Below are 13821 nucleotides of genomic sequence, written 5' to 3'. Positions count from 1 at the left end.
CTCCTTTATAATCACCCAGTTACGTTGTGACGTTTGGTAGCACACAAAGTGTTCCTCCGGCAAACGGGAGTTGCATAATCTCATAGTCATAGGAACATGTATAAGTCATGAAGAAAGCAATAGCAACATACTAAACGATCGGGTGCTAAGCTAATGGAATGGGTCATGTCAATCAGATCATTCAACTAATGATGTGATCCCGTTAATCAAATAACAACTCTTTGTCCATGGTTAGGAAACATAACCATCTTTGATTAACGAGCTAGTCAAGTAGAGGCATACTAGTGACACTCTGTTTGTCTATGTATTCACACATGTATTATGTTTCCGATTAATACAATTCTAGCATGAATAATAAACATTTATCAAGAAATAAGGAAATAAATAATAACTTTATTATTGCCTCTAGGGCATATTTCCTTCAGTCTCCCACTTGCACTAGAGTCAATAATCTAGTTCACATCGCCATGTGATTTAACAGCAATAGTTCACATCACCATGTGATTAACACCCATAGTCCACATCGATATGTGACCAACACCCAAAGGGTACTAATGTGTGATCATGTTTTGCTTGTGAGATAATTTTAGTCACCGGGTCTGTTATATTCAGATCCGTAAGTATTTTGCAAATATTTATGTCAACAATGCTCTGCACGGAGCTACTCTAGCTAATTGCTCCCACTTTCAATATGTATCTAGATTGAGACTTAGATTCATCTAGATTAGTGTCAAAACTTGCATTGACGTAACCCTTTACGACGGACCTTTTGCATCTTCGGTATCTCCATTTCATAGAAAGACTGCAACGCTTTTTCATCATGGAGGAGTTTGCCAAAATGATGAAGTGGCACAAGGAGGGTATAAGGTACAATCCAAATAAAATCGTACATCCATCGGAAGGCGAAGCATGGAAGTCGTTCGATGAAGAATACCCCGAGGAAGCAGCCAAGGCTAGGAATGTCAGAATAGCCATATCAGGTGATGGGTTCAATCCATATGGTATGTCGTCCAATCCATACAACTGTTGGCCCGTGTTTGTAATTCTTCTCAATCTCCCTCCCGGTGCCCTAATGCAACGCAAGACCATGTTCTTGTCTCTCATCATTCCGGGGCCTGAATACCCGGGGAAGCAATTGGGTGTGTTTATGCATCCGCCGGTGGATGATCTACACCATTCTTGGTACTTTCCGAGGTTGACATACGACCAGGATCTGCAGAGAAATTTCTTGATGAAAGTTTGGTTGCACTATTGCATTCATGACTTTCCCGGCTGTGCTCTATTCTGCAGATGGTGTACAAGTGGGAAGATGCCATGGCCAGCGTGCATGCAGGCTCTGCGAATGATTTGGCTGAGTAAGGGTGGCAAGTATGTAGCCTTTGACCTGCATCGACAGTTCCTCCCTCCAGACCATCCAGATAGGGAAGACGAGAAGAACTTCATGAAAGGTCGGGTTGTTCATGAAGTAACCGAGATTCCAAAATTTTCGGGGGCAGGTGTGCTTGCTCAGCTAAAAGCTCTCAAGCCTAAAGTCAAAGGCAAAGACAAAGCCAAAGCTATAGGCTTCGAGGGATATGGTGAGATGCACAACTGGACTCACACTACCCCCTTCTCGCAGCTTCCCTATTTCAAGGACCTCACCGACTTAGGGGTGTTGTATTCGAGGCCCTCCTCTAGTGAGGTACCCTCTAATGAGGAGGAGGAGGAGGAGGTTCGGGATGGGGCCGAGGAGGAGGAGGTTGGGGAGGGGGACAAGGAGGAGTGGGATGAGGCAGACGAGGAGCAGGAGGCAGGCGAGGAGGAGGGTGGTGGCGGGGATGATGGTGGTGGCGGGGAGGGGGTTGGCAGCAAGGTGTGGCTGCGTGGTAACGCAAAGCTACCAAAGCAGATTCCTGCTACTGAGGAGCGGAAGTGGCTCATTAAGTCCACGGGGAAAGAGTAAGTGCCATTTTATAATAATTTCATTATTTTGCTTATCAAATGCTCATCTCGGTAGTTATTTATTTTGCTTGTCACATGCTAATATTTCGTTCTTTTGCAGCAACTGGATATATTCTAAAGGGGCCCGTATTCCCAAAAGCCTCATCACCGTCTTGCTGAAGTTACACTGGCCGGGGCTATACTGTCCGTATCCAGTCAGGCACCCGGACCGTTGGGTTTTGGCCACGAGCTGGGACCACTGGGAAGCGGCCCTCCACGCAGACCATGACACCCATGCCAAGGCCGTGATCACTACTTTCTGGGTGAGTTCTCTTCAGAAGCACAAGTCCATTTTAGTTTCATGAATGATTTAACTCATTGATACATCTCCAACGTATCTATCATTTTTGATTGCTCCATGCTATATTATCTACTGTTTTGGACTATATTGGGCTTTATTTTCCACTTTTATATTATTTTTGGGACTAAACTATTAACCGGAGGCCTAGCCCAGAATTGCTGTTTTTTTTGCCTATTTCAGTGTTTCGAAGAAACGGAATATCAAATGGAGTCCAAACGGAATAAACCTTTCTGGAACGTGATTTTCTTCCCGAATATGACCCAGGAGACTTGGACCCTACGCCAAGGAAGCTTCGAGGTGGGCACGAGGTAGGGGGGCGCGCCCTATACCCCCAGGCACGCCCCCCACCCTCGTGGGCCCACCGAAGCTCCACCGACGTACTTCTTCCTCCTATATATACCTACATACCCCCAAACGAACAGAGCGGGAGCCAAAAACCTAATTCCACCGCCGCAACTTTCTGTATCCACGAGATCCCATCTTGGGGCCTGTTCCGGAGCTCCGCCGGAGAGGGCCGTCATCACAGAGGGATTCTACATCATCATAGCCTCTCCGATGAAGTGTGAGTAGTTTACCTCAGACCTTCGGGTCCATAGTTATTAGCTAGATGACTTCTTCTCTCTCTTTGGATCTCAATACAAAGTTCTCCCCCTCTCTCGTGGAGATCTATTCGATGTAATCTTCTTCTTTTTGCGGTGTGTTTGTTGAGATCGATGAATTGTGGGTTTATGATCAAGTCTATCTATGAATAATATTTGAATCTTGTCTGAATTCTTTTATGTATGATTGGTTATCTTTGCAAGTCTCTTCGAATTATCCGTTTGGTTTGGCCAACTAGATTGGTAATTCTTGCCATGGGGGAAGTGCTTAGCTTTGGGTTCGATCTTGCGGTGTCCTTTCCCAGTGACAGAAGGGGCAGCAAGGCACGTATTGCATCATTGCCAACGAGGATAACAAGATGGGGTTTATTTCATATTGCATGAATTTATCTCTCTACATCATGTCATCTTGCTTAAAGCGTTACTCTGTTTTTAACTTAATACTCTAGATGCATGCTGGATAGCGGTCGATGAGTGGAGTAATAGTAGTAGATGCAGAATCGTTTCGGTCTACTTGTCACGGACGTGATGCCTATATACATGATCATGCCTAGATATTCTCATAACTATGCTCAATTCTGTCAATTGCTCAACAGTAATTTGTTCACCCACCGTAGAATACTTATGATCTTGAGAGAAGCCACTAGTGAAACATATGGCCCCCGGGTCTATTCTCATCCTATCAATCTCCATCACTTTAATCTTGCTTTGCTTTTTACTTTGCCTTTTTCTTTTCACTTTGCATCTCTATACCAAAAATACCAAAAATGTTATATCTATCAGATCTCACTCTCGTAAGTGACCATGAAGGGATTGACAACCCTAATCGCATTGGTTGCGAGTAGCTATCGTTTTGTGCAGGTACGAGGGACTTGAGTGTGGCCTCATACTGGATTGATACCTTGGTTCTCAAAAACTGAGGGAAATACTTACGCTACTCTACTGCATCATCCTTTCCTCTTCGGGGAAATCCAACGCAAGCTCAAGAGGTAGCAAGAAGAATTTCCGGAGCCGTTGCCGGGGAGTCTACACAAAAAGTCAACATACCAAGTACCCATCACAATCCCTATCTCTCGCATTACATTATTTGCCATTTGCCTCTTGTTTTCCTATCCCCCACTTCACCCTTGCCGTTTTATTCGCCCTCTCTTTCCCAATCTCCTTCTCCTTCTCCGCCTCTCTTTTCTGTTTGCCTTTTTCTCGCTTGCCTTTTGTTTGCCCGTGTGTTGGATTGTTTGCTTGTCATTATGTATGAATTTGGGGAAGTTATCGCCGATATGAGCGATAACAATATCATGGAAAATTCTGATGCTCCTGCTGAAGAACCCCCTACCTACCATACAAAAAGATTTCGAATCGGTAGTGGTAATATTATTGGAAAAGGAGTTATTCAAGATTTCTTTACTTGTGCCGGTGCTTTGCCCTCTATGGGCGGTTCTATTCTCCATAAAACTAGTAGTCTTGCGGACACTATTGCCATGCTTATCATTGAACTTGAAAGGCAATTTATGCATATGCACCCATCTATACAAAGAGTTCTCCTAGAATTTTCTAATATCGAGAATTCTTCTATTAAGCGTGCCGCTACTATCTTTTTGGCTCATGAATTCAGATTCATAATAAAAGAAGCAAAAGAAATCTTTGCGCACTATAGGGTGGACGTTGGTCGTCCTCCCATAGAATCTATCCTCTTTGATCAAGAAGAAATTATGCGCTTTCAATCTCCTGACTATGTTGCTTTTAATGAAAACCTTAGAAAAAAGGTGCTAATCAATATTTTAATTGATAGAATCTCTGAACTTAATGATGATTTGGATATTCAAAATAATGAGCTAGGATGCTCTCTTGATTTTAGGCTCACAAGGTTCTGTCAAAAGAATGCTTATAATGATGAATTGGTTGTACGATACGAAGGGCCGAAAGAGGAACCTATACCTCCTAAAATTGATCTTGGGGACTTCTGTCCTATTAAATTTAGCCCTTTAGATTACTTTTTCTTGCCTCAAAGAAAACTTGCTACCAAACGTAGAGAATATGAAATGAGTTTCACCGATCTATCTTATTACTACGGCACAACCTAGATCTATCCTTGCTTTTATGCCTAGCTAGGGGCATTAAACGATAGCGCTTGTTGGGAGGCAACCCAATTTTATTTTTATTTATTTATTTTTGCTCCTATTTAGTAATAAATAAATTATTTAGCCTCTGTTTTGGTTGTTTTTTTTGTGTTTAATTAGTGTTTGTGCCAAGTAGAACCGTTGGGAAGACTTGGGGAAAGTCTTGTTGAACTTGCTGTAAAAAACAGAAACTTTAGCGCTCACGAGAACTGCTGTCATGTTTATTTGGAAAGTGCTATTTAGTTAATTATTTTTGAAGATGATTAATAGATAAATTCCTCACATACATCAATTTATTTTAGAATTTTTGGGGTTCCATAAGTTTGCGTTAGTTACAGATTACTACAGACTGTTCTGTTTTTGACAGATTCTGTTTTTCGTGTGTTGTTTGCTTATTTTGATGAATCTATGGCTAGTAAAATAGTTTATTATCCATATAGAAGTTGGAATACAGTAGGTTTAACACCAATATAAATAAAGAATGGGTTAATTGCAGTACCTTGAAGTGGTCTTTTGTTTTCTTTTCTCTAACGGAGCTCACGAGATTTCTATTTGAGTTTTGTGTTGTGAAGTATTCATGTTTTGGGTGAATTCTTTTGATGGATTATGGAACAAGAAGTGGCAAGAGCCTAAACTTGGGGATGCCCATGGCACCCCCAAGATAATCCAAGGACACCAAAAAGTCAAAGCTTGGGGATGCCCCGGAAGGCATCCCCTCTTTCGTCCACTTCCATCGGTAATTTATTTGGAGCTATATTTTTATTCACCAACATGATATGTGTTTTGCTTGGAGCGTCTTGTATTATTTGTGTCTTTGAGTTTTAGTGTGCCACAATCATCCTTTCTGTACACACCTTTTGAGAGAGCCATACATGAATTAAAATTTGATAGAATACTCTATGTGCTTCATTTATATCTTTTGAGCTATGTAGTTTTGCTCTATGTGCTTCACTTATATCTTTTGAGCGTTATAATTTTGCTCTATGTGCTTCACTTAGATCTTTTAAGAGCACGGTGGTGGATTTGTTTTAAAGAAACTATTGATCTCTCATCCTTCACTTAAATTATTTTGAGAGTCTCTTAATAGCATGGTAATTCGCTTAATAATAATATGCTTGGTATTCAAGATTTGTGAAACTTTCTTTTGAGTGCATTGAATACTAAGAAAAGATTGAAGCATGATAATTTTTTTGAGATATGGAGGTGATAATATTAGAGTCATGCTAGTTGAGTAGTTGTGAATTTAAAGAATACTTGTGTTAAAGTTTGTGATTCCCGTAGCATGCACGTATGGTGAACCGTTATGTGATGAAGTCGGAGCATGATTTATTTATTGATTGTCTTCCTTATAAGTGGCGGTCGGGGACGAGCGATGGTCTTTTCCTACCAATGTATCCCCCTAGGAGCATGCGCGTAATACTTTGCTTTGATAACTTCTAGATTTTTGCAATAAGTATATGAGTTCTTTATGACTAATGTTGAGTCCATGGATTATATGCACCTTTTCCCAACCTTCCACCATTGCTAGCCTCTCTAATACCACGCACCTTTTGCCGGTATCATACACCTACCATATGCCTTCCTCAAAACAGCCACCATACCAACCTATTATGGCATTTCTATAGCCATTCCGAGATATATTGCCATGCAACTTTCCACCATCCAGTTTATCATGACACGCTCCATCATTGTCATATTGCTAGCATGATCATGTAGTTGACATCGTATTTGGGGCAAAGCCACCGTTCATAATTCTTTCATACATGTCACTCTTGATTCATTGCATATCCCGGTACACCGCCGGAGGCATTCATATAGAGTCATATTTTGTTCTAAGTATCGAGTTATTGAGTTGTAAGAAAAATAAAAGTGTGATGATCATCATTTTTAGAGCATTGTCTATGATTCCCCCATAAGTCGAGATGAGACTCCAGACAAAAATAAACAAATAAAATAGGCCAAAGAAGCCCAAATAAAAAAAGAGGCCATAAAAAGAGAAAAGGCCTAAATAAAAAAATAAAAAAATGAGAGAAAAAGAGAGAAGGGACAATGCTACTATCCTTTTACCACACTTGTGCTTCAAAGTAGCATCATGATCTTCATGATAGAGAGTCTCCTATGTTGTCACTTTCATATACTAGTGGGAATCTTTCATTATAGAACTTGGCTTGTATATTCCAATGAGGGCTTCCTCAAATTGCCCTAGGTCTTCATGAGCAAGCAAGTTGGATGCACACCCACTTAGTTTCTTTTTGAGCTTTCATATACTTATAACTCTAGTGCATACGTTCACTACTAGGAAAAGGGCTATAGATGGAAATGACACTAATGGCGCACCAGACATGTGGTGCGCCATTAGTATATACTAATGGCGCACCACGTGTTGGTGCGCCATTAGTGTCCAAATACTAATGGCGCACCACATCCACGGTGTGCCATTAGTAACAAAAAAAAATTCATTTTTTTTCAAAACTAGTAATGGCGCACCAGTGGATAGTGCGCCATTACTAGTTAAACTAGTAATGGCGCACCACATCCACGGTGCGCCACTAGTAAATTTTTTTCAAATTTTTTTTCAATTTTTTTTTATTTATTAGTAATGGCGCACTGTCAACTGGTGCGCCATTACTAAGTTTTTTTCTAAAAAAATTCAGAATTTGTTTTTTTTCAAAACTAGTAATGGCGCACCGTGGGTGTGGTGCGCCATTACTAGTTTAACTAGTAATGGCGCACCGCTCCCACGGTGCGCCATTACTAACTTGGCCCAAAATTTCCACCGAATGCACCCCCTGGACCGCCTTTTCAGTTTAAAAAAATAAAAAAATTGATGGAAATGTCAAAAAATTAAAAGAAAATAAGTTTCCCATGTGATATGTGGTCTAGTTGTTGGGAAAATTTACAAATATGAATTTCGACTTTATTTGCAAAATCTCTCTGGAATTTGTAAAATGGGCATAACATTTGCATACGAACTCGGATTAAAAAGTTTTCTATATGAAAAATCATCTACTCGAAAAGTTACATCCAAATTTTCAAAATCCCCAAAAACCTAACAGAAAAAAGTTACGGGGCTTTTAAGATCCGGAGGCAAAAATATTCAAAATAATTCAAACTTACTAGTGGCACACCGTATGCTAGGTGCGCCACTAGTAACAGAAAAAAAATTGGTTCGAATTTTTTTTTAATTATTTTCCAAAATATGATACGTAATATGACCGGGAAGTTTGAAATATTTTTTTAAAATTTCATCATACTCATGAACATGAACAAAGTCCTAGACATCAGCAAGGTTTAATAGGATTGATATGATAGATATATCAACAAGTGCCTGTGAAGTGAGGTGGTGCTGTGAGGATGGGTGACCTTTCGGGAAGTTTAACCACAGTGTGCGATTTGACCTGAGATTAAGCCATAGTGACCTGAGATTAAGAAAAAAATAAAAAAAATTGAATTTTTTTTTAAAAAAAATTGAAAAAAATTTATTACTAATGGCGCACTTCTATGCGGTGCGCCATTACTAAGTCAGATAGTAATGGCGCACCTCTAGGCATACTAATGGCACACTACTGGTGCACCATTACTATCTGGTGTACTAATGGCGCACCACTAAAAATACTAGTGGCGTGATACTAATGGCGCACCAGTAGTGCGCCATTAGTAGGCAAAACTGATACGCCATTAGTAGGCCTTTTTCTAGTAGTGGTTGCATGGCAATCCCTACTCACTCACATTGATATCTATTGATGGGCATCTCCATAGCCCGTTGATACGCCTAGTTGATGTGAGACTATCTTCCCCTTTTTTGTCTTCTTCACAACCACCACTCTATTCCACCTATAGTGCTATATCCATGGCTCACGCTCATGTATTGCGTGAAGATTGAAAAAGTTTTGAAAAAGTTAGAGTATGAAACAATTGCTTGGCTTGTCATCGGGGTTGTGCATGATTTAAATACTTTGTGTGGTGAAGATAGAGCATAGCCAGACTATATGATTTTGTAGGGATAACTTTCTTTGGCCATGTTATTTTGAGAAGACATAATTGCTTTGTTAGTATGCTTGAAGTATTATTATTTTTATGTCAACATAAACTTTTGTCTTGAATCTTTCGAATCAGAATATTCATATCACAATTAAGAAGATTTGCATTGAAATTATGCCAAGTAGCACTCCGCATTAAAAATTCTCTTTTTATCATTTACCTACTCGAGGACGAGTAGGAATTAAGCTTGGGGATGCCTGATACGTCTCCAACGTATCTATAATTTTTGATTGCTCCATGCTATATTATCTACTGTTTTGGACTATATTGGGCTTTATTTTCCACTTTTATATTATTTTTGGAATAACCTACTAACCGGAGGCCCAGCCAGAATTGTTGTTTTTTTGCCTATTTCAGTGTTTCGAAGAAACGGAATATCAAACGGAGTCCAAACGGAATAAACCTTTCTGGAACGTGATTTTCTTCCCGAATTAGACCCAGGAGACTTGGACCCTACACCAAGGAAGCTTCGAGGTGGGCACGAGGTAGGGGGGCGCGCCCTATACCCCCAGGCGCGCCCCCACCCTCGTGGGCCCACCGAAGCTCCACTGACGTACGTCTTCCTCCTATATATACCTACGGACCCCCAAACGAACAGAGAGGGAGCCAAAAACCTAATTCCACCGCCGCAACTTTCTGTATCCTTGAGATCCCATCTTGGGGCCTGTTCCGGAGCTCCGCCGGAGAGGGCCGTCATCACGGAGGGTTTCTACATCATCCTAGCCTCTCCGATGAAGTGTGAGTAGTTTACCTCAGACCTTCGGGTCCATAGTTATTAGCTAGATGGCTTCTTCTCTCTCTTTGGATCTCAATACAAAGTTCTCCCCCTCTCTCGTGGAGATCTATTCGATGTAATCTTCTTCTTTTTGCGATGTGTTTGTTGAGACCGATGAATTGTGGGTTTATGATCAAGTCTCTCTATGAATAATATTTGAATCTTCTCTGAATTCTTTTATGTATGATTGGTTATCTTTGCAAGTCTCTTCGAATTATCCGTTTGGTTTGGCCAACTAGATTGGTAATTCTTGCCATGGGGGAAGTGCTTAGCTTTGGGTTTGATCTTGCGGTGTCCTTTCCCAGTGATAGAAGGGGCAGCAAGGCACGTATTGCATCGTTGCCATCGAGGATAACAAGATGGGGTTTATTTCATATTGCATGAATTTATCTCTCTACATCATGTCATCTTACTTAAAGTGTTACTCTGTTTTTAACTTAATACTCTAGATGCATGCTGGATAGCGGTCGATGAGTGGAGTAATAGTAGTAGATGCAGAATCGTTTCGGTCTACTTGTCACGGACGTGATGCCTATATACATGATCATGCCTAGATATTCTCATAACTGTGCTCAATTCTGTCAATTGCTCAACAGTAATTTGTTCACCCACCGTAGAATACTTATGCTCTTGAGAGAAGCCACTAGTGAAACCTATGGCCCCGGGTCTATTCTCATCCTATCAATCCCCATCACTTTAATCTTGTTTTGCTTTTTTTACTTTGCCTTTTTCTTTTTACTTTGCATCTCTATACCAAAAATACCAAAAATGTTATATCTATCAGATCTCACTCTCGTAAGTGCCCGTGAAGGGATTGACAACCCCTAATCACGTTGGTTGCGAGTAGCTATCGTTTTGTGCAGGTACGAGGGACTTGAGTGTGGCCTCCTACTGGATTGATACCTTGGTTCTCAAAAACTGAGGGAAATACTTACGCTACTCTGCTGCATCATCCTTTCCTCTTCGGGGAAATCCAATGCAAGCTCAAGAGGTAGCACTCATGGCTTCTTCCATTCTTGTTTCATGCATGATTGTAGAAATTCTATCGAGTTCTTCCAGAGCACAAGGCCAGAGCCGACCAGATCGTGTTGCGCCAATGCAAGAAGATGGCCCGCCAGATGCAGTACGAGGTGCGCTATGTGGCCATCTCAACATACTATCATGACGCTCTTGGTGTGAAGATGACCATGGGAGAAGCGCGGAGGATGGGCATTACCTTGGAGAGGCAGGAGTACTTGGCGGTAAGTATAAAAGATTTTTCATTCCGATATTTGTGGTACATTTCACCGTTTCATGTTGACATGCCATTATCCTTTCATTATGTAGGTGTGTCCAAATTGGTGTTATGGAAAAGACGAGTCCTGGGCAGCATTGGTGGATCTTTGGTGTGATAAGGATGGAGCCTGGGCGGCTACGAGCATCAAAAACAAGGCTAACCGAGGGAGGGAGGGAGTACATGCTCAGGGAAACCGAAACCACTTTCTCCACAAGACACTTAATGTATGACTAACCTCATTAAACATTCTTCTTCTTCTATTTAACATCACTTTCTTATGTATGACTAACCTCTGTTTGGTGGTGTAGGAGGAGAAACTGAAGCGGCCTCTCTCACACATGGAGGCGTGGGAGATCGCCCATACGCGGAAGGACTCCAAGCCTGGCAAGCCCAAGTACTACAGCAAGAAGACCGCGCAGAGGAAGAAGGCCTACTCCGATGGGTATCTAAGGTTACATCCTGACACACCTGACCCCATTGCGGCGGATCTGGACGAGAGGGTGGTGGTGGGCATGGGGCCCAAGTAGCACGGTCGGGAGGCGATTCTCGATGCTCTGATCACTCCTACTATCTCCTACACACAGCTCCGTCGGATCGGCCCGAGCCTGAGCCAGCGCACGAGCACGCCCATGACCAATGCACAGTCACAGTCCCTCTTTCAGGAGCGGCAATCTATAAGTATTTTCCCTCTTATCTTCATTGCTCACTTTATTTTACGCATTTAGTAGTTTTATGAGTTCCATCATGTCATACCGTAGGCCTACATGGAGTACACATGCCAGGAGACCATGGCGTGGCACGAGAGCCTTTATGCATACCATGAGCAGAACAATCGCCGGATGCAGTACACTCTTCAGGAAATGGCGGACGGCAGGGTTCCTCAATTGCAATCAACATCATCTCCTCCACCACAACCAAGGCTGCTTACCTTTGAGGAGTTTCTGGCACAGAACGCTGGCCCCTCGCCGGTTAGTTCATCCCCAATCTATTCACCCAAAGCATATCATGCCTTTCAACACAGTCATATATCCCGTTAATTAACATGTCTTTTCAACATCCAAGGAACCGGTGGATCAACCGTTGGTGGTGGTCTTCGCAGCACTCCCGAGTCACGAAGCCCGACCACTCTGATCTACGGAGGTGGAGGCGGTCTTGGCGGTAGCGCTGCCGCTAGCAGTGAAGACCTGGGCTTTGGTGGACTTGGCGGTGACGACCTCCGCGGTGCTCGACGTCCTGGCGCTCAAGCCTTTGGGTTACTTGGGTGTGGTGATGATGATAAACTTGTGGTCTTTTATGGTCCTTTAGATGACTTTGTGTGCTTCTTTATATGCTATTTGTTGATTGTGATGATACTTATGCTTTGTGATGACACATATTATTGTGACGGTGCCGGATGATAGTTAGATGTGTTCTGTATGTCTATTTCCATCTTATATATCTGCTGATATCTGCTATATATTTGAATTGAATTGAACTGAAAACAAACAGAAAAAAATCAGATACAAACTATGCCGACGGCCTAGCCGTCGTCATAGGGCTGGCACGAGCTACCAGTGGGCGCCACGTGGCACCTATGCCGACGGCTAGGCCGTCGGCATACTTTTGAAACTGAGTAACCAGACTGATAACTCGTGGGGCACAACTATGCCGACGGCTAGGCCATCGGCGTAGTTTCAAACGTATGCCGACGGCTAGCTGTGCCCCAGGAGCGACCAGGAGCAGCCACGTTGCGTATATATGCCGACGGCTAGGCCGTCGCCGTAGTATGCACATATGCCACGTGGCTGCTCCTGGTTGGGCAGCACTTGACGGCGGCTCTTGACGGCGGAAACGTTGCCGACGGCCGCCCCTGTCAGCATAGATGTATGGAAGCGGTCGACATAGGATCTATGCCGACGGCCTTTCTATACCGACGGCCTTCCGGACTACACCGACGGATATGTTGCCGACGGCCCTATGCCGACGGGGGCCGTCGGCATTGGCCTGTCCCGATGGGAATCAGGGCTATGCCGACGGGGGCCGTCGGCATTGGCCTGTCCCGATGGGAATCAGGGCTATGCCGACGGCATCGATTCCGGTAGTGTATATAACAAGCATGTGATTACTCATCACTCGGTGGAAAGGAAATGAAATACATGCATGCATGAGAGAAGAGAGGAAACCTGCAGGTGATCAGTGCAAGAAGCGAGGAGCTGGCCGCACTGCACTGTGGATAGAACTGGTGCTCTCTCTCTCCATACGGATGTAAGGTCCATAGTGAAATCTCTACAAAGACTTATATTTAGGAACGGAGGGAGTATATACACATGCATGACGCATGTATTTGTACATGCATGACTCTGAGTAGAGTGGACGTATTGCATGCAGCTTAATTAATCTCCTCTTATGTCGATAACAACGATGTATTCATCCGTGGATTAACTAATGATGCCGACTCGGACTTTGGATCTAGAAAGAGAGGGCATATGCTTCCACTCGCACTTGTGTGGATGTGCATCTTTGGATTTGCACGCACCAACTTTGATCTTGCCATTCATATTCATAGGATGAATCGATCCAATGCCTGTTAAATTTTGTACATATTAAAGGTACATAACTGACATTCCATCCATCCATTAACTTGAAACGTACATTGATCTAGAAATTTCAAATGTTTCAACTCTAGAAAAACAACAAGTCAAATAGGTCTACATTGAATCTTCTATATGCCTTCAAAGGAACAAACTTACCAT

This window comes from Triticum urartu, chromosome 4A (genome assembly GCF_056163025.1).
Source record: "Triticum urartu cultivar PI428250 chromosome 4A, HENAU_Tu73, whole genome shotgun sequence".
Classification (NCBI taxonomy): domain Eukaryota; kingdom Viridiplantae; phylum Streptophyta; class Magnoliopsida; order Poales; family Poaceae; genus Triticum; species Triticum urartu.
The sequence above is the reverse complement of the archived record's forward strand: the minus strand, read 5'-3'. Positions refer to the sequence as shown.